This window comes from Onychostruthus taczanowskii, unplaced genomic scaffold (assembly GCF_017590055.1).
Source record: "Onychostruthus taczanowskii isolate IOZ18803 unplaced genomic scaffold, ASM1759005v1 scaffold8, whole genome shotgun sequence".
Classification (NCBI taxonomy): domain Eukaryota; kingdom Metazoa; phylum Chordata; class Aves; order Passeriformes; family Passeridae; genus Onychostruthus; species Onychostruthus taczanowskii.
The window spans coordinates 13589726-13611731 of NW_024505892.1; the positions used below are offsets into that span (position 1 = coordinate 13589726).

Here is a 22006-nt window from a genome sequence, read left to right on the forward strand (position 1 = left end):
TCCCTGAAGAAATATAGTTAAAATAAATGGGATTGTAAAACATTTCTTTTGCTCAGTGGATTAATCCCTCATAGTTTAGGGAATAGGTTGCATATTCTGTATGAAAGGTTGTTCATTTTAACCCTTAGGAGAGACATCATAGGTTGTGCTGGTGAGTGAATTTGTTAATAGCTTTGAAGAAAGAAGCTTCTTCCTGCTGCAGAGCAGGAGGTGGGATTCTGCACTGGGTCCTGGGGGCCCCTGTGCTGAGGCCTGGAGAGCCTCCTTTTTCCTCCTGCAGGTAATGCAGAGAAAGTGTTACCTACTGTTCCTTGCCTGGAAATGTATAGGAATGGTAAATCTGGTTCTCTGGGTTTGAAGCATGCTTGTAAGAAACAAGTCTAGTGATCTTTTTATTTCAAGTTAAAAAAAAAAAAAAAAAAAAGAAAACATCTAAGCAACCGAAGTAGTGGGGTAGAGATGTTGCATATATTATAATGAGCACCAGAGGACACAGGATGTGTTCATTCCCAAGCTGCATGATTATTTCGTGTTGTGAAGGGTTAGCTTTTCAATTGCAAAGCTTAATCACTTTTCAAATGAATATTTCATAACAGTTATTTTTTCATCAAATATACAATGGCATGCTTATTTTGTGCCTCATGTGGTAGACATTAGTTTTCAGCAGCTTTAAATTCCTTTTATTTCTCCTCATCTCCTATTCTTGTTTTCAGCCATGGAAGGGCAAGAAAATACTTGGAAATGTTTCCTGATGAGTGGCTAATCTTGTGGCTGAGAGCTAGGAAGAACCCAGAAGTTTTATTAAAATCGGTCCCAAATTCTTAAAACATTCTAATTTATTTCGTGCTGAGTGCAGTTTTTGTGACTGATTTAAAATATTTTAAACTTGATTTAAAATGAAAACACGACTGTTACAGACCTCTGCCACTACAGGGAAACTCAGTTTAGTGATACAGCACAGCTGTAGTGCTCTCTTTACTACTTTTTGTTACTGGATGATGAAAGTTTTAAGAAAGCTCAAGAGGTTGATTACGCTTTAGTACAGCTTCTTTTTGCTGGAAGGGTTGAGCAAGGGAGGGTCCATATAGCTGCATTTCACTTCTATAGTAACTTCTGTAGGTATTTGAAAACTGCTGTGGCTTAGGACAAAGGTTGGAGAGCAACAAGGTGATCCATTGCCCCCTTACGTAGCTTTCAGACCTTGAGTTGGGGGAGTTTATGTAGCATGTTTAGTTGGCTCATGACTGCTTTCTTTTGGAGCACTCTGGCAGATGGATGAAAATCAAACAAACTTGGAGGTTTGGAGTAATATTAACAGGACAAACTGGCTTGAAAATACGAGATGTGCAAAGCTGACCTAAAGACACCTCACCACTTTTTTTCTGTTCTTTTATTCAAGAATTCCATTAGTACTCACCTGTCCAGTCTGCTCAAAATGAAATTTTTTTTTCTTTGAAGTATGCAATAAAAGAAATATTTTTAAAAATCAAGTGTTGTTTTGACTAGACAGACTACTTATTTTACTTGTCTAGATATTTTGTTCTCATACTTTACACATAATATAATATTTGCCCTTTTTTTCTTCAAAACAATAATCTCTGAAACTCATTTAGTCACATATATAAGGCACAAGATAGTCCGGAATTGGGAGCAGTACAGTGCATTTTGCCTGCACTCGTATGTGTTGAACCAGTGCTTTGAATGTAAAAGCTGCACACAACTGGTGCTTTTCCTAGAAGGAGTATTTTACAGGATTTTCAAGCCATATACTCCTCTGTATTGGACAGTAATGTTCAAAATTGAAGGACACTGGACTCTTTCTTACATAAACATGTGATAAGGGCTTAGAACTTCCTGACTCTTTAAAACTCTTACTGGGTGATGGTGGTCATGAGCTGCAAAGTCCATAATATACCCTTAATGTACCCTGTCACACAGAGAATTTGAGTGTCTTAAGAATTTCATGGGTTTTAGTACATAAAACAATCTGCAGAAATAGTTGCCTTGCTGTTTGGAATCATATGGTGTTGAATTGCTGCTGTAGTACTCTGATAATACAAACAAAACAGAGTCAATCTGTACAACCTAAGAGGGAGTGTGCTGACCTCACAAACATCAGCAAATTTCTTCTCACAACAGTCCTGGGAGGTAGGAAGTTGTATTATTACTCTCCCTGCTGAGTATCTATGGCACAGAAAGATGAATTGGTATGCCCAAGGTCATGGAGGAAGTGAGAGGCAGAGGTGGAATTGTATCCAGTTATTCTGCCTCCTGGTCAAATGCCTTAATCACACGACCGTAACCGCTTCATATTTGTGATTTTGTTTGCTTAACTAGGTGCTCCTCATACTGTGTCTTAAAAGCCTTATTTTGCCTTTTGTCAATCCTCATCCCATATGCCTTTTGTCCTGAATAGAAACTTAGTGAAAAGGATTTTTAGGGACTTCAGGTTTGAGTATCATCTGCTCTTTCATATACATATATATTAATTCTAAGATTATGCATATTTGCACTTTGTTTGGCCATGTAAATCTGACTGTTGAAACTGCAACATAAGCAAAATACATTCCATTATTTTATTTAATTAATATAGTTTCCCCCCAATGTTTTTGTGGCAGAGAATTCATCACAATAAAGGATTAAACTGCCAAAAGAATATTAGCTGTTAGTGGTGTGTTGATTCATTAGATGCCTTCCTGTGTTTGGAGCCATTGTGCTCCACAGTGAGCAGGAGATGGGGCTGTCCAAGGGGAGCACCGCAGTGACCATTAGCGGTTGATTAAAAGGGAAGTGTATGCAGTGAGGAACTGCTCATATATTATGTCCTTCCAGCTGGAGTTTATCTGTGTAAAAGGAGCTGCTAGCATCCTTATTTGCTCGTTTGGCATCTGAAAACACACATGGAGTCAAAAAGCATTAGGGAGTGGTCTGTAATACGTGTCTGCACACAGTTGCCTTCTACATACTACAGGTACATGGACTGCTTGTGGGGGACTTCATCTGGTGGTGAGCCCTGTGAGAGAAGAGGATGTGGAAGAGCTGCTGGGACCAGCCCAGGCACGGGCCTGCCCCTGAGGTCTGGCTGCTCACAGTAGTGACCCTACGGGAGCTTCCCTCCTTCCTGGCCAGACAGTGAATGATTTGGCTGTGGGGAAATCTGCATTCAGTCTTTGCAGCTCGTGGTCAAAGTGGGTTTTCAATCACTAGCCCGAGGCACACACTTAATATATAGAGTGCCTTGATGTGGTGCCCTGCTTTGCCACTGACACGTTTGAACCTCAAAGACAGCTCCTAGCTCTATAGATGATAGAGAACAATAACGTAGAATGATTTTTTTTCCTTCATTCACTATTTATATTCAGTTTCTCTTTACACTAAAAAGAAAGTACTGAAAAGTTACATGAAGTGAATTCAAGTCAAAGGTGTTTAACGTATGTGAAGGAAATGAAGCTTAGATTTCAAGCAGTGATCAATGAAGTATAGTATTGTATGATCATTACCAAGCAATAAAGCAGGAAAGGAATTATCACAAGGATGTATATGCCATTCATCATAGCCTTTTAATACCCCTTTTTCTTGCTTGCTTTCTTTTCATTGTCTCCTATGTTTTATGTTCTTTGATCCTGTATATGGGAATAAAGTTCCCTCCTTCTGTCTGACATTTTCACCTACAGTTACACAATGCCAGCTTAGAAGAGTACTTCGGGGGAAGAAAGTCTATATACTCTGTGCTTTAAAACTTTGAATGGGATAAAAATACCTTATGCTTCAGGTTTTGTAAATTTGGTGAGAAATCCTCCTATATTGCATCTATTCTGAGCACTGTCAGAAAGTCAGTGGCATTGCTGAAAAACAAACATTGAAAATAGGAATAAAACGTCAGCTCTCGATTTGATGCAACTGAAAATTCTGTAATATCAAAATATAACCTGTACATTATTTGCTGCAGAAGAACAGTGGTAGGGGAGGCATCAGGGTTTCTTCAATTCTGGTGTTTTTTGTGGCCTAATAAGTGACCAAACCTGCCAGATGTTTGTCCCTGTATATTATACAAAAGTAATTAACTAGCCATGAGGTGTTCTGCATGTAAAGAGGCTTGAGAGTCTGAGATGAAAGATGCAATGCTATCAATGTTCTCTCATGGCTTCTCAGGACAAGCTTCCCCAAGTTCTGGCACACTTTGCTCAGATCTGATGATGGCGTCGTCCAGTGCATCTGGATGGACATCAGTCCCCAAAGTGATGCATCACAGCAGATCTTCTGCCGAGGCAGTGAGGTTAAGAATAATAAATTCAGGGCTTGAAGCATAATGTTAAGCAATGCAAACTGAGATGTAAATTATTAAAGTTTTTGTTTGACGATGAGCCTGTTCTCAGAAGGAAGGGTGACTCAGCTGTATCCTTGGATTGATGTATCAAACTTCTGTGACATCCTAAGATTTGATGACAGGTCCATTAAGGAGAACAAAATAGTAATTTATAATTTCTGGAATAAATTAGCATGTACTATTATACCCTAGAAGCTTTTTCTTTGTGGTGTTTTTTTTTTTTTTTTTTTTTTTTTTTTTTTTTTTTTTTTTTTTTTTTTTTGTGGTGGTAAATAGCATTTAAAAGATATTTACAGCTTCATTCAAAAGAACAGAATTTTGAGGATTCTGCCTTGAAATGTTCTTAATTAAGATGCAAAGAAATTTATCTCAGTGCACTGTGTAGATATTAATCAGCGTAGGTGGAAAATGGGAACATACATGATTAGTGATAGTATTTTACTTTCAAACCTTGAAAACAGCTTAAAATGAAACACTCTTAAATCCCTTGTCACCCCAAACAATATAACACACCATTTTGACTCTCTAATTACCAAGCCTAATTTGTTAATTTCAAAGGGGAGCACAGCAGCCTATGAAGGCTCGCAGGACTCTTTTGAAAAGAGCAATGCAGTATAATTAAAATGATCAAGTGGATCTAATTCCGGTTGGGGGGGGAAATGTCTTCCCTCATAAGGTTGCTTCAAATTGAATTGGAGTTGGCATATATAGCCTTTAATGAGGTAACATCCCCTGATAAAACATCTGACTTGCTGTTTATTTTAGCCCACATTTATTTGCAGGCTTTTATAGTAAGAGAGCTCTGTCTAATGGTCCTGTGAACCTGACTGCTGCTTCCAGCGTAGCAACTGGCCTGCTACATGGCTGTGGGAGAGCATTACGCTCTCAATGCTGAAATTGGTTTATGTATGTTTCTGATGCATCCATCACTGTGACAATTATGCTTGAGAAAAAGCAAAATGCACAAGTGATGCTTCTTGTATCTCTTTCCATGGGCAGTGGTGGTGAAAGCATTAAAGAAGCCATTTCCTTACACTGTCTGCCTCCATGGGGTAGCTGTGTCACAGCCAGAGTTGAACTTCAGCTGGCTTTTGGACAGAATTTTCCTGGTAAATACTTTCCAAACATATTTTTCTGGGCTTATACAGATGTGATTTCCCACTGGATACCCATCTGCCAAAATGTTCTATTCATTCAGGGGCTGATAGTGTCTGTCTTGTGGGACTGGGTTTTGGGGATGAGTTGGTTATTTGTTTGTTGTTTGCAGTGGGGCTGTTCATTGGTTTGGTTTAGTGTCCCCTCCACCCCTCACCCCAGAGTATCAGTATCAGTGTTCATTGTGTTCAGGTCTTTAAACTCCTGTATGAATATAGTTCTGTCTGTTCCATGTTAAAAAGATAATACCTAATCTGGATAACTTCCTGATCAAAACACTTCAGATTCACTACAGTAGGAGGTTTCTTGTTTTGTTTTGACTCTTCTGGGTGTTTTATATTATAATGCCCTGTAATAAAAAAGCCATATGAATCCTCAGCTTATTATTCATATTCATCTGTGTGACACAAAGGAGGAATTATGGAGCCTTGCATTTTAAAATAAAAGGTTCTGTGAAAAAGATGAAGCTTCTTCAGCAAATCGCCTTGGTAGCGAATCCCATGGCAGGAGGACAGCAGGGAGAGAGAGGGCAGGAGGGAGGGAGTAGCTACCCCAGGGATAAAGTTTGAGGGGGTAATGTTGTTCTCCTTTTGTTTCTGGGAAGATCTTTACACTTTTACCCCACCTATTTGTTTTGACCCATGTATTGGTGGAGTGGGTAGGCTGCAGTTAGTAGGTACCTGAGCTGAGAGGATTCAGAAGCGGGTGCCTGACCTCGGTGATGGTTTTGTATGGAAAGGCAGTGCTAATTCTGTGACCAGTTGGTATCACCTGGGAGAGCAGAGGTTAATGTTTTAAGGGGGAAGGAAAAGCTGTTTGTATGCAAGTGACATTGAAAGGAGATATGAATATTTTAATAGCCATGGTCAAGGCCAGTGGGTTGTACTACACGCACATGTTCCATTTTGGCTGGACCCTTCTGAGCACCATTTGTCTGGACTGTGGAAATATAGCAGAGGTCTACATCAACAAATACATTATAATCTTCCTCTCCTCCTTTTCTCAGATACATAGTAAAATTTTTATAAAAGAACGGGCCAGAAAGAATTGGGTAATGATACATGGCTTCTTACTGTTGTTGTCTTAGCAAGCCAGTGTTGCCTGTGATGCCTGATGTGATTGTAAACTAATACTGTATTTTCTGTTCAGATTGAAAAATGCACATCAGCAGAATTACCAGCGTCTATAAAAAAGTTTTTTCCTAATATTTTTTTGTTTCTGTTGATCTTGAACAGCATTAGCAGCATTTGCAACAGAAATCAAGAGGAAACATGAAAAGGAACTCTCCTGCTTTTGTGGTGGGGTTTTTTTTTCTCGGCTTGCTTTCATTGTATCATGCTCAAAAAAGACACAGTTAAAGAAAAAGTGCTTCTGTCTACAGCATTCGGAACGAATTACTTTCCCACTACTCAGAAAAAACCTGGAAGAGATAGCTGCAGTAAAACAAAAGTGTCTGTGCGTATGTGTAGAATATTAGTAAACATCTCTAATATGCCTGTCCTGCATCCACTAGCCATTTATTAGCAGCCTTTGATGTCTAGTATTCTCCAAATTATTAATGTAAAATGTTTGAAAAGAAAAGCACAGTAGAACAGAGATAGAAAGTACAAATTACGAAACAAAGTAGAAAGCAGATCTGTATAATTCAGTAGATAGAATATTCAGTGGATATATAATTAGTCTGTAGATCAATAATTCAGTGCAATGTAATTATTTTGTGCATTCTGTATTTTTAAATTTCTTGTGTGCAATTTGATGTAGGTAATAATAGTAATGTTCACAACTCTGCTTTGTAATGGTGTAAAGCCTGTACTTGTTGATAGGGAAAATGCCGTGTAAAACAAGTGGATTACACTAACATTTGAAATCTTTTTGTTTCTTTAACATGTCTAGCAACTACTGAGCCAAGTATGTAGAAGCCTTTACCCTCCCAGGTCAGATTCCAGCAAAGCCGTCTCGCTTTTATAGAATAATGCCATACGGCAAACTGACTCAGCTTTAAGCACCGCATATGGTCCCGAGGGGAGAAATTACCCATCCAAATGACGGGTGGATGGCAGGCAGGCAAGTTAGAATGTAGCTGCAGCGTGCTCATATTCTGTTTCACTAGTGCTGCAAACATTCAAAATAGCTGCTTGGTGTATTTGAATTTGATCCTCATAACAGTAAGGAGCATGAGGGGATTGGAAATAAAATAAGAACAATAGCTATTTCTCTTTATGCTGCTTCTGTAAAGTACTTCTGATACATTGCAGGGAATTAATGTCTTTTGGCATGGTTTATTTCATTTTCCAGAGTGGATCTGGTAAGTGAATGGGAATCAAATACAATTATAATAGCCCATTTCTCCTCCCTAAATAAAGTTTGGTATGCTCATATTAACTCATATGTCAGTAGTTGCGTAGTTTACATGAGTAAAAGTCAGTTTATAATAGCTGGGAATTTGACTAATTTTCTCATACTGGAGTTTTCTTCGGAACCTACAGCAGTAAAGAATCCTAGTTGTGTTTCAGTCAACATTAAATGAGTGGAATAGCAGAAAGTGAGTTACACATTCTGTGCACTGAAGGAAACAAGAAGTAAATATCAAGCCCCAAATGATGTGTTACAAAACAGAGAAAACAATTTGGGGACAAACCCAGCCATTTTGTTAATTTGACAAGTCTATAACATATACTGTAATTACCATCAAATTTGAGTAAACTCAGCCATGTTGTTTGATGAATTCATCGGCTGAAGTGCTTTAGTGGTAGTTGTCCTGCAGCCTTGCACTGCTCAAACACTCACTCATCCTACCTGTTTGGTTTGTGTGTTTTTAAAATAACTTCTGCTACTCTGTTTTACCTTCTTAATGTACAATTGTAAATTTCGGTGATACTGGTCATTGTCTAAAGAAAATTATGCTTCAGTGAGTGTCAGAATCAGTTTAGTCACTGAATGACTGCAGCTGGAGTTGGGGCTGAGATTTCGAATGAAGAAAGCATTGACATTCTTTCAGGAGGGCTGCTCAGATCTGAGAGGTTCAGGATTGCAATATGCCCCCCTCCAGCTCATCTCAGTGGCTTTTCTATTCCTGGCTGGTTATCTGCTAGGCACAGTGCAGGAAGCCTCCTCCTGTGGGCTGGAGTCTGAGAGCTGCTGCCTCTCTGGCACCCCTGCTGCGGTGCACCTCTGCCTGATCCTGGCAGTAAACCTTTACGGACCTGTGAGATAGATTGTGACATGTTTCTTCCTGTCACAGGCATGACCAGGTCTTTCAAGTGGTCTTTGCTTTGAGAAGCAGTTTATTGAAGAATTGATATGTTGCTTTGTTTTGCTTGTGTACATTTTAATTTCCAAGGCATTAACTTCAGGGCATTGATTTTTATCAATTTATGATTTTTTTAACCAGGCATACTGGCAAGTGAAACCTTTGGATTCAGTTGCATGTATAGCAATGTTGACTCTTCCCAAAATCTTGGAATGTGTAAAAGCTGTAGAGTACACTCTACACTCTCTTAAATTTTTCAGCATTTGTCCAGATGTGCGAGCAGTGTTGACATGTTAAAGAATTTACATCATCTATTGAGGGGCAGAATGTAGCATGCTATTTGTATTGCCTTCGTTTTTGAACTAGAAAACCATTTTTTGCACTCCTTGTGTGGTACTTGTCAAATCCTAGAATTAACTGAGTTTGAAAATACTTCCGTTTTTAAAGTTTCGTGCAAAACCAATAAATTTGTAGGCATTGTAAGGAATAACACCTGTTTCAGTGCAAGCTTGAACAATTGTCATTCTCGTAGTCTTGAGTAAATAACTGCACCATCTTGGAAACTTTGTGAAGAAATGCATCTAATTGAAAAAATATTGTGGGTTTGGACCAGCCTTCTTTTTCCTAAGTTTAATATGCTGTGTTTGCAATGAAACGAGCATATTTATGAAATAACACCATCATATAAATTTTTAAAAATTAATTTATTCATATATATGTTATTTGTTTTAATAAGCAGAATCTTGTATACACTGAAGTATCAAACCTAGGCTGCAATAATCATTCAACACCTTTTTCCTATCCCCAAGTTGCACACAGTGTGGTTCTTTCAAGTGTTTGTGGTAAATATCACTGTGACTGCAAAGTATGTAGGTTCTTTCCACATCTCTTGTTGCATCGAGCTCCTGTATTATCTGTTCCCATTCTTCCTTTGGGGGGCACGGGGTGGAGGAATCAATTCTCTGATTTCAGCATAGCACCAGCTTGAAGTTGTGTATTTTCTTCTTATTCAAGTAAAGCTAAAAGCTGATAAGAGAAGTCTTTAAAATCCTGTTTCAGACTGAGTACTGGATTATATGCTTGAAAGGAACTGAATAGGTATCTTTTACTGATGACAACCAGGACAGATGGAATTCACTTTCTAGGTTAACCTAATTTTTCAGGTTGCTTTCAAAAAAGCACTGCACTTGCAATCATTCAAAGATGTTACTGACCAAATCCATAGAAAGGAAATTATTTGTATAAAAGGCATAAAAAAATGACTAAAAAATGTTACTGGGTTTTTATATGTTTTTTTCCTTAATTTGATTTCATTATCTGCTGAAACCCTGCCTCATTGGGACTTAAGAACATCTCTAGATTGAGTGTTTTATTTAAATTTTAGGCAGATGGTGGAGGGAAAAGAGCAAGGTTTTCTACGCAAATTGCAGAATGAGATGGAGGAATTTGCGCATTCTGAACTAATATCTGCATTGAAAACCTTTATGTTTTAATTTCCAGGCATTTGAAAGTTTCATTAGCTTACTTAATATCCAGTACTGATGATTTCTTGTATTCATAGAGTACTTGATGCTTGTACACACTGGTTATTATGAACACTTGGGTGACTCGCAACTCCTTCCTTTTTCTCACCTTACAAGCAGGCTGGTAATTGTCACAGCTTTTCATTTGCATGTTCCTATTTCCAGTGAGGACACACCTAATAAAGATTTTTTGTGTGGTTAATTTACATACTCCCACATTTCAGAATGTCTACATACGGTTAGCATTGCACAAAATCCATTGTCTTTTTTTTTAAGAGACATTGCCGTTTCTTTCTGGAAAGAGCTGAGGACTGTTTGGACTCTTAAGTTCTACTGCATGTCTTTTCACACATTCCTAGTGGGAGCTGGAAGAAAGCTATTAGTACTTCTGTACTGTAGATACTTAATCTCCTTGACATCTTCTGAGGCTGGTAATATTGTTTCAAAAATCCAGAAACGCTGGTGTTTCCCAGGAAAGCTTGAAATTACTAAGCTCATTCCTGAAGCATCTTGCGTGACCAATAGAACTACACTGTGGCATGTTTTCAGGGAAGATCCATCCTGGAAAAAGGCTTCTGATTGTCATCTGCAATCCTGCATGGTTGGTGGGTCTGCCTGACTTCTGCCCTGTTCTGCTGGGTGGTCCATACCTTCAAGGTGTTCACGCAAACGCTGGGCAGTGGTGCTGTCAGAGCACCATCAGATGATTTCTAGCACATGTTACCTAGAGGGTGGGATCTTGAGCAGATTGCTTTGATGGTCAAGAGACTTAGGATCCTGATTGCCTGGATCTGCTGGTGGATTTCATGTGGAAGTTCTCATGTGTCTGTTTGCAGAGAGTTCATCTGTCACCCATGTTAGTAATTCCATTCTGGACAGGCCTTACGACTGTGCGCTGAAACACGGGCATGTTTTTCTGCTCTCCTCCTTGTGAGTTTTCCAAGCAGGTGGTTCCAGTGAAGGCTTGGTACCTTTGTCTCAGTGTTTTCGTAGAAGAAGGCAAAAGGGCGACTGACGGACTTGAATAACTGACTGCTTTGCAATGGCCATGATACAGTCCTTGAGAGAGGAATATGCTTTTGTGCAGAGTGCTCTTCTTGCTATTAGACTGACAGGAATCATGCCTTGAAAGATACATTTCTGGTGTATACAGTTTATTTACATTTATCTGACCACAGTTTTCAAGTTTGGGCAGATGAAAAGCCAATTTGAGCTGATTTGTCTTTTAAGGGTATCAGGAACCTCTGCCTTGACATTTGCAAGCTTGGTGCTGCTCAAAGGAACTTCCTCACCTTGAAGCAGGGATTGTGTGAACATCCTTTCTTGCTCAGCAGGGTAGTAGTGTGTCTATGCAACTACACCAAGAAAGGGTCCAAGAACGTCTTTCCTGAACTGGGTTGCATCTCCGTATTGAACAAATTTGAGCCTTCCTGTTCCAGGAAAAGAATCAATAACATGAAACTAGGTACTTGCCTCTTTTAAAACCTACCTGTTTAGATGATAGCATGTTTAAATGGAAAAGTCAACTCCCAAAATTTCACACCCCAGTGATCAACAGGAAAGGGAAATGGGAATGCTTACACAGTTGTAAGCAAGATCTGTATTTCCACTGGCAGTTTAAAATAATTTGGCTGTTGAACTTGTTTATGAAAATAGAAAGGTGAAAAGGCCAGGATTGCTAGGAAAGTCCTTTTCTCTCTATTGACCTCTCAAAAAAAAAGTTAGACTAGGCACTGTTTTGTTTCAAGTAAAAGGCAGTCCTCCCATGCTGTGCTTTAATCCTTGTAAAGAACTGTGGCACAGTCCTGTGTGTATGGGGGCCCATAAGGCAAACTTACCTAGGACACTGAAGTAACATGGGGACAATATAAACCAGGCAAAAGACCCAAGCACTCCAAATCCCTCTTTTTCATCATCTTTTAAGGGTTAGAAAAAATCAGAATTTATTTAAATAGGTAGTTCTGTGTCAGTAGCACAGAGGTTGCTGGGCCTCCCCTACTATTGTCAGTATAAAATACCTATCAGCTGTATAAGCTTTATATCCTGTAGCCTGAGCAATAGAAGGATTTGTATTAAAAATAAATAAATGAGAGTATACTCTAGGAGCACTTTTTAGTGCTGACATTTCCCTCTCTGAATATTTTATGTGGGCACTGTACAGTGGCCAACACTTGACTTTGCTTTCCTGTAGTGGATATATTTTACCTGTACTCATCAAATTTTTTTTTTCCAATATATGAGAAAGAACTGTACTGTTGATGGGTGCTCCAGCAGTTGGCTGTCCCGTGAAACTACAAATGGTTGTAAGAGCTGAGTATAATCCATGTAGCTGCTTTGCTGTTCTCAGCCTATGTATTTTAGATTGTGGCTCTCTGTAAATTCCATTCAAGCAGTATTACTAGGAGGGAGGGCATGACAAAAACCTCCTTATCAAATTTTTTTTTCCAGACTGTCGTTTTCATCCATACAAGGACATATTTTTATGGTCAGCGAAACATTGTGAATTTGTGCTAATGCATGTTGTGCCTTCTGTGTTTCAGCATTTTAAGCTGTGGGGGATTTTTAGAGTGAAGAGGTGGACAAGAGCTTTGTCTCCTGTTCAAATAGAGAAGTTCAGCATATGGTTTCACTAGTTACAGACCTACCTTTGGAAGAGGTAGGTAGGACTTAGCAGATCAACACTATCATTCTCCATATCATTCTCCATTTAGAAAAATGGCAAAAAGGAGGAAATCTGGAATTTCTGAATAGTTGTGACAATTCAGATAAGGGAATTTAAATTTTAGAAATGTAAAGAAAGGTGCGTGTTCGCTAGAGACAATATATACCCCAGAAGAACAGAAATAAATCTGTGAAGTGCAATTCAAGGCAGTTGTTTCTCATTTAATTGATATTTAAACATTGGCTAACATGGATCTTTGCCATTGAACTGACATTAACGACCTTGGTTAACTTGGTTTTGAGCTTTTTATTTTATTACACTGGTTTGTTTGTTTTATGTTAATTTCACTTTAGTGCTTGTGTCCTTGTAAAATAGATTTTTTTTCTTTTTAAAAACAAACATCAAACATCCAGAATATCTGTTTTGTTTTAATATTTAAACATTTACACACATCTTGGGCATAATTATATATGCATTTTATAGCATGAAAAAGCAAACCATATTGATTGTAAATCCTAAACATCTGCACTGCAAACCAAAACCATACATTTTTTGTGCACCTTGCTTTTTTCTAAGTTGTTCTTCTCATCATACTTTGAATATTTAATTTTTATTAAGTAATTGCTGGCATTGATTTTGGTTTACCCCACACCTTTAAAAAATTTTTATTTTATTCCATTAAATGATTTCTCTCTCCTCCCCATCTGCTCTCTGCTTGTTTGGAATAAACAAGCCTTAAGACAGGCTTTTGGATCACAAATCCCTTGCTCGTACAGCCAGGTAGGAGCAGAGAGCGGCGCATGGCACCTGAGGGGCTCTGCTGGAGCCGTGGCCTCAGCATCATCCGTGTCCTGCCTGCTCCCACCTGCAGGCACATGTCCCCCTGAAGGGACGAGCTTCTGGTGGGTTTCCAAACGTGTCCTTACTGCCCGTTGACAAACACTGCCATTAGTCCCCTGCACTGTTGCTGTAGCCCTCAGCAGAGGAGGGTAAATGGCTCCTGGTGCACAGCAACTTGCTCGTGTGTCTGTGCTTTGCTTTCCAGGGCTGGGCACTTGAATTCGGTTAGGTGGCTTCTCATTGTCTTTGGAACTGGCAGAGGGACGTGCTTTCTGCCCTGAATGCCATGTACCACCTGGATTACATTCATGCCCATCAGCTGTTAATGATAGTGGCAGCTGTAGTTTAGATGCATTAAAATACCGTGGACAAAAGGAGCGTGTCCCCCCAGTCAGTATTCTAGTTTTTCAGTAAAGCAATCCATATGTTTACTTTTCCTGGTTTTAGCAAGCTTTGAGATTGTCACAGTATTTTAATCAGCTGGGAAATTGTTCGCTGCAAGGGAAATGGCTGCACTTAAAGCTTCTTCACATCAGCAGCAACATTCTGCTGCCTCAGGACACCTGGATATGGTGCTGATGGGAAGAAATATTCCAAAATTTGCCAAGCAGAACAACTAGACACAACCTCATTTCTTTTCTCTCTGTGCATTCATTGTCTTTTATCCATCAGTAATCTCAACTCTGGCTGAATTTCTGCTTATGTATTTGCATTTTCATTCAGTCTTTTACCAGCTCTTCTTAACCAAAGGTTTTGAGGTGGTTGGGGTTGAGGGATATGTGATCATATGTATGGATTCATGTATATATCTGTGGTTACAAGGCACAGCGAACTTAAAGTGAGAGAGAGAACACGCATGCTGCCACTGCTCATTTGTTGTACAGTCTTGGTTGTGATGGAACATCTGATGAAGTTGCCACACAGCAGAGCAGCTTTAGAGCTGCCTGAAGAAATTTTATTTTCTGTCATCTCTTTTCCATTGCTCCTTGTGATCTTCCACAAGCTTTGTCTGTTAAAGTGACACAAAAAGCCTGTTTTGATCCATTTAGACACTCAAGCATGAGGATGTCATGTTTGGACATGTTGAAGTAGCTGTTGTAGCAGAAGAGTGATGGAAACCAAGGACCACTGTAGGCAGCTAGATCTTATAGGTCTTTTCATGGATTGACTGAGCTTGGTCTTGAAGCTGGTTGCCTTACCTGCACCTGCTCTGCTTTGTTTGGATAGCTGCTCCAGTATTTGCCCGAACTCATCTCTTCTGTGTTTTTGTTTTTATTTCTATACATTCATCTTTGAAGTAGATTATCTGCAGTCTTCACAGTGAACTGTTGTCTGTCAACACTAATTAGGCTTCTGCAACAAGTGGGAATTAGAGCGCATCTGGACTTTGAGCATTTCAGGTGGTACAACTGTGTTGGTCAGCCTTAGATGTCTGATGTTTTAGTGGATGAGAGCTACTGGATTTTTTGTTGTTCCTCTGTTCTCATTTTCTCATTGAAGGTGTGTGCTACTCCTCTGTTGAATTTGTTGACAAAATTTGTTAGTGCTGCCATCAGAATTAAATAGGTCAGCATACTACAGACATTATGTGGCATGAAATGCGGAGGTACAGATGCCTCCTGCATTTAATGCCCCCTATCCCCTCCCAAATTACTTAAGAAACCCACCAACCCTACCCTTCCATTTTAAGTTACTTCCTTGGCAGTATTCATAAGTTCCTTCAATATTCTTTTATGCTGTATAAATTAAAAAGCAGATGACTGAAATCTACAGATGACACATTTCTTCAGAAATCACTTAGTCATGGCTCTTCAGCGGCATACCAGAAACTACATTTGTAAATGACACACAGAATTTCTAAACATGTTTATGAAACGTGGGCTTAGGGCTTAACTGATGAAGTCCCACAAGTGTGGGACTTTCTAATCACTGTTTACCTTCTCTAACTGGTCTTTATCAGTTGGGGAGGGGGTTTCAATAATTAAGTTTTTAAAACAAATTCCCTTACTGATAACAAAGAAAAAGAGTATCTTGACAGTACCTGTATCTTTGTGTTGCCTGATACAGAAGTGACCATCTTTCAGCAATAAAACAATGCAAAGTTGAGGGAGAAATCCATCATTCAGCTTTTGTTGGTTCATTGGTTGTTTTTGTGATTAACACATTTTTTTTTGTTGAAAACAGTTTTTGAAAGACTGCTTGTTCTTATAAATACACTATTTTCAAACACTGTTTACTTATGCTTTAGATGTCTGGTTTTTTATTTGTTTAAGTGTTGCTTTTGATTTTGAGCATGATACAAAAGATTTCACTCTTTCTGGCCTAAGACTTGGAGACAGTCAGCTCTTTACTTCTTTATCTTGACTTTATGCCTGCTTGAAATCATTAATGACAAATAGGTTTTATTTTCAGGAGATAACTTGCTAAGTTTTTCGTATACATTTTGATGTAATTTGCTGAAGCAATGTCAATTTATCTTTAGAACTAGGTACTGGCAACTTTCGCTTATAGTATTGGACACTGGCTTAAATAGATTGGTAGTCTTGTTTTTCATATATTGAATACAGTTATTTAATTTAATTTTTGGAAAATGCATCATACAGAAGTTGTCCTCAACATGTACTTATATTAGAGTACCAAAATCACTGTGTTTAAATGTAAATAAAATAGCCAGTTTTGACCTGGATGTATGATTTATAAATTTTTGTGGACATTTTGACTCAATGAAAGCTTAACAACTTTCACTGCAGTACTTGTTACTAGCTTTCTTTTTTCTTAACGTTATATTTTCACTTTCGTGCACTAAATATGTTTTCAAACTAAGGAAGTTTTGAAATTAGTTTGAACTGGTTTGGGACTATATTTTTGAGATTACTAGCATAAATCAAGAATGCTGATATAAATGTTTCTTGGTTGTTACAAAGTTGATTTTGAGTTCTAATAAGAAATTACCTGAAAGAACATAAATTAAGGTTCATACTCTCCACAGTGCACATGTGTAACTTGTGCAAATAAAATTCTAGATACTTTATTTGCTCAGAGATAGACAGCTTTTTTGAGTTGCAAAATTTTCTCTTACAGTGAAACAGCTTCAGACTTGGAGGTTTATGTGACACCCCTTTCAAAAAGCAAGAGATATGGAAAACTGAGACTTTTACACACAAGGCTGGCAAACTGTAGCATTTCTTTCTAAATATTGTTCACATTTGTGCTCACAGAAAATCCAGTGAATTGTCCAGGGAACAGGAATTCACTCCTAGAACCCAAGTCCGTAGACTTGTGTGATGTAATGTGAGAGAAACTATGTGTATTGATACGTAATGTTTGGTACAACCTTGCAATGAATGCAAAGGCTGCCATTGACTCAGCTGAGCTTTTATCTGCTGTGTAACGATTGTTAAGAGAGGCTCTTTCTTAGATAGAAGCAATAGGGTTTCCTTTTTTTTTTATACTGCTGTTAGTAAGTGTAGCACTTCATACTTCAGTGTGGTGTGGTCAACAGTAAAAGTGTCTTTTTTCTGGCAGTAATTAGGTAGGTGTTTTCCTTTTTTCAACAGTTTTCTGGTTTTGTGATTTTAAAAGATTTTTCATTGCTACAATAAAAACTGTCAATATTTTTGATCTTGTTGCAACCCTTTGCATCAGATAATATTTGAATATTTCTAGAGCAGACACAAGGTTCATGACTTAAGAGTCAAATGGACATTACCTGCCTTGTCAGAATCCAGTTTCTGCTGGATTGAGGGAATGCCTTTTTTTTTTTAATATTACTTCTGTGACTTCTATGTGGATACATAGCCCAGAAGAAAGTAAATTGGCTTGAATTCTTCTCTATCGTTACAGTCTCATCTGTCTTTTGTGTATCTCTTACTACAGTCCTGATGCACACAGTTTTAATGTCAGCAGATAATTCAGTTCTGGTGGAAACAAACATCATCCATCAGAAATCCTACTAACTGCAAATCCAAACCAAAATGAAGCATTTTACCACAGGTAGCTTCACTGCAGTGAACCAGCTCGTGCTCTCAGAGCAGCTCACTTGTTGTTGCTTAACGCGAGCAGCATCCCAAACGGGGTGCGTGTATTTTTAAATGTGGTTTTGCCCCTTGTGCATATTCTGTGTCCGCTTCCGTGTCAGCGAGCGCGGGGTGAGCAGAAGGCCGGCGCGAGGCCACGCGGGCTGCGGCAGGAGGCTTCTCCAGTGGGCTCCCATCTGTCGGGGCTGCGTGCTGATAAAGCTTGCGGCAGCTGGCTCGGCTCGCCGCTAATCCATTCATCCTGGCTGTGGATCAGAAGGTGGCCTGTCCCCTCACGGAGTCCCGTAGACCTTGGAGAGTTGCCGTAGCCTCTGAGCAGTCCCACTGGAGATGGCAGCAAGTATAATGACAGAGCACACGCAACGTGAGCAAGGGGGCATGTGTGGCGGCTGTAGGGTATTGTGCCGGGGACAAAGCCGCTCGCTCTCCTTCCAACTGACCTGTTGTGCCTTCGTCAACAGCAGTGTGTTCGCAGTAGAAGTGCTAGCTATGGGTGGAAGATAATTATTAATGTGTTACATGGGGAGGAACTGTGAAGTCCTGGAATATTTTTCTGTGTGTCGTGCAACTCGTTGCGCACAGACTGCCGAGCAGAGTTAGCCGCTTGGAGCTCCAGATGGCACCGACAACTGTGAGAGACCACGACTGTATGTGATCTTTCCTACTGCTTTTTGGTGTAGGCGTATTATTGCTGTTACAAATAATTTATGAGTATAGTGGTTATTTAAAATCATGTAGTAGGTTGCACTTTCCTCCCCTGTCAAGGGTGCATAGCTTGTTAACTCACAAAAGTAGTGAGATAATTCCTGCCCTAAAAATTTACAGCCTTTTGTGCACAAAATCTGTCGTTGAGCCTGGAAGGTCTGAGAGGAGGATTGCTTAGAATGGGAGGTGCAGCAGAAGAGAAGAAGAGAGAGAACAGGAATAGAAAGATGACGATGAAGCATACACAGGCAGAGCAGCGTAAGACCTGACAGCTGTAAAATTGTCCAGCAAGTAAGGCCTTGTAGGTGAGGGATGGAATCTTCAGTCATCTCTTAGGAATGGCAACTTGTTCTTATATTAAAGGGAACCTGAATGTTTTATGAAATAAAGGATGGCCACGCATCTGGACAACAAAAAGGAAAGATGATTAACAGGCTTGTCCCCTGGCATGGTTCCCCAGTAGAACCAGCACATCCTCAGCTACCACATCCCTTGCAACAGCATCAGTAGTTGTGTAGCATTTCTGTTTATTTGATGACTTCACTAAAAAAGAAGAAAACAAGCTAAATCTCGGAAGGCACAAAGTAATTAAACAGCTCAGAAGAAATTGGTTCTATCCCACAAAAGAGGTGCCTGAGAATTTAACTGAATCCTGGTCCAATGCTTGGCATCACTTGCAGCAAATGCCTCTGAGGCAGTCCAGAAACAAAATGGACACATGATACTGCTTCATTTGATTCCCCAATAAATGGCCTTCCTTCCGTGCACATGACATATTAGAAGATGCAGTACACAGCAAGTTGAACTGATGTGGAGGATACAGCATAAAGAGAGCAAAACAAAAACTGCTCAGAGCTCTAGCAAAAGCTTTTTACACCAAAGTTTTTTTACAACCAAAGTTGCAGAGGCTACCAGAAAAAAGAGGTATTCGCAAATGTCTTCATTTGAGCTGAGTGGTGGCTCATCTTCACAGATAGATCGCTTTAAAAGGATATTTAAATGAATACAAATACAATAACAGAAAATAAATGGATTTTACTCTCGTTTTTTATTATGAGACCCCTCATCAGAGGTATATTTTACATGAATCATTGTGCTGAAACCCTCAGAAAGGAAAACTCAGTTGCAGAGTAAGCATAAATAGAGCACGCTGTGCAAAATATCAGGAGCAGAAGCTTGGATAGGAGAATCTTATTCACGGCTTGGTGGATTGGGCTCCATGGTTTTGTAGCTCTGCAATGAGCCCAGCTCTGGTTTGCTTCAAACATGAAAATCTATCTCAAGTAGCTAAACTGCAGTCCAGGCTTACATGAAGAGTTAAGCTCTCAATACCTTAAATACACTGTGAAAATATGGATAGATGAAATGGAACGTTGGATAAAATTGGATTTGGCATAGTAAATTTATATAGACTTTTTAGGCTTGTGCTATTTCTGTGGAACACTGTTCTGTTTTGACTCTAATTTTAGTTCAGAGAACTTGCTTGATTTCCTTTTTCACATCCATATGTGCTCATATGGTGAATTTATAGTCTTTTTACTAGGTTTTCATTATGTTAACTCTAATTATTATAGCACTGTGGAAGCAGTGCCATAGTTCATACTGAGATATAAGTTCTTATGTTTATTCAGTAGAAGTCGGGGTTTTTGTTAAACATTTCAATATCAGGACTTAGGAGTTTAAAACAATAATATTTTAGAGGTATGTAAATGGATGCAAGAGGAAGGCATGGTGAAATCCGTTGATATGAGGATTTTTTCTGGATTTATGAAATAATTCAGAATGTCCTGAAATTTCCTACCACTGAAATAGAATTTATATTAATATGCAATGCAGATGTTGAAATACTCTATTTAACTAATAAAGAAGTTTAAAAACTACTGAAAATAGCTTCCTAAAATAATGCATTATCTCGTTCCCTTTTAGTGACTTGATGGCTCCCAGTACATCTCATTTGTGTGCAAGATGTTTTTCCTGTTGGAGGCTTGTCCATGTGCCTTATTTGTCATTTACTTCTGTCTTTATGTTGAGACTGGGATAGGACCAGCAGCTCTGACAGTGGCTTTCACTTGGCTATCAACACCAAGGATTAAATTTCAAGTGCCCTGTGAAATGCTGTGTTCTGAGGAGAGTCTGTTATGATGAAGGATTTATACAAATACAGCTTGACAGTGACGTCTCTAAAAATACTGGCTGCCACCTCCTCACCTCAGTTGTCTTCCTGGCTCAGTGGTATTCCTTTCCCCAAGGAATCAGTCTTGGGTGTGAAAAGCTGTGTCCAAGACTCACAGATCTCTCTTGGAGAGATGACAGAAGACAAGAAGCTCTCCCAGGAGGACACAGAAGAAGTTACTGCAGGTGGGCTTATCACTGAGAGGGGATGGACCATGGGAAACCACAGGAGGAGAAAGGTTGAGGAAGAAGGCTGATGGGGTGGATGGGGGAGGATGGGAATGGTTTGAGATACAATTAAGCCTGAAGAATTTTCTGGGAAGAAGAGTTTGAGTTGAGATCTAGCAGCAGAAGTTTGTTTGGAAAAAGTGGAGAGTGAAAATGAAGATGTGAACATGGAAAGGCACAGTGAAATATATTCACTGATCTTGCTGATGCAGGAGAGATAAAAGATGAGACATTAGTTGATGAAGTTGTCAGGCACTTTTGTTTCCCATGTGGTGGAGGAATAAATTGTGCGTCTGTTGTTGAGGACCTAGGTACAACAGCTTTTTAATATTGAATAATTCTTCATCATCATCCCTGGCCTTGCACATGTTTCTGTGAAACCTCTCCACATTGTGCTAACACCAGCACATGCATCCCGGAGCTTTTACGGAATTTTCTGTGACCTGCCATAAGCTGGCCATGTGGTCTGGCAGTGGTCACATCTGAGCACTGCCTGTCCCAGGTTTCTCAACAAATATAACACGACAAAAACTGATTTCAGTAAGAAAATGACCATGTGTTTGCAGTTTGCATCAAGGCAAAAGGTAGTGTTTGTCACCTGCTTTACAGCATCATTTTGATATTCCCATGTTTGTGTGGGTCATTCTTATGGTCAAACTCTGGGATGTGCTACAGATGAGCATTTGTATTTAGTGTGCTCCTGAGCCATGACAGCAATCTTTTTGTGGCCTTACAGTTGCTCCTTCCTCAGAAGTGTATGAAAAAGAAATCTCTATCATCAGCTTTCTTTTGCAATGAAGAAGTAGGTGCAGGGAAATAAAACATAATTGCATCATTTGGTGGGCAGGCTTTGACCAAGCTTAAAGGCTTAAATGACTAGAAAAACCTACCTATTGCTGTGTTTGTTTTTTAATTAAAAGCTTGTGAATGGAAGACGTATCCTATCCTGCTGCATAATTAACAAAATGTGTTTAGCCTGAAATATAATCGCATAAATGGATGAACAGAAGCAGAAACATCAAGTCTTACAAGAAAGTTACCCAGGACTTGTGGTGTTTATTGATATTTAAAAGGAAGCTGATACAGTAGAAATAGATTCCGTTTTTA

The 22006-nt window shown here is 39.2% G+C and overlaps 1 protein-coding gene across 6 annotated transcripts in view; it reads left to right on the top strand.

Annotated features, from left to right (window-relative positions):
* The window catches only part of ARID1B (AT-rich interaction domain 1B), a 326090-nt gene that overhangs the window by 123053 nt on the left and 181031 nt on the right, over positions 1-22006 (top strand). The gene's annotated exons all lie outside the window — the stretch shown is intronic.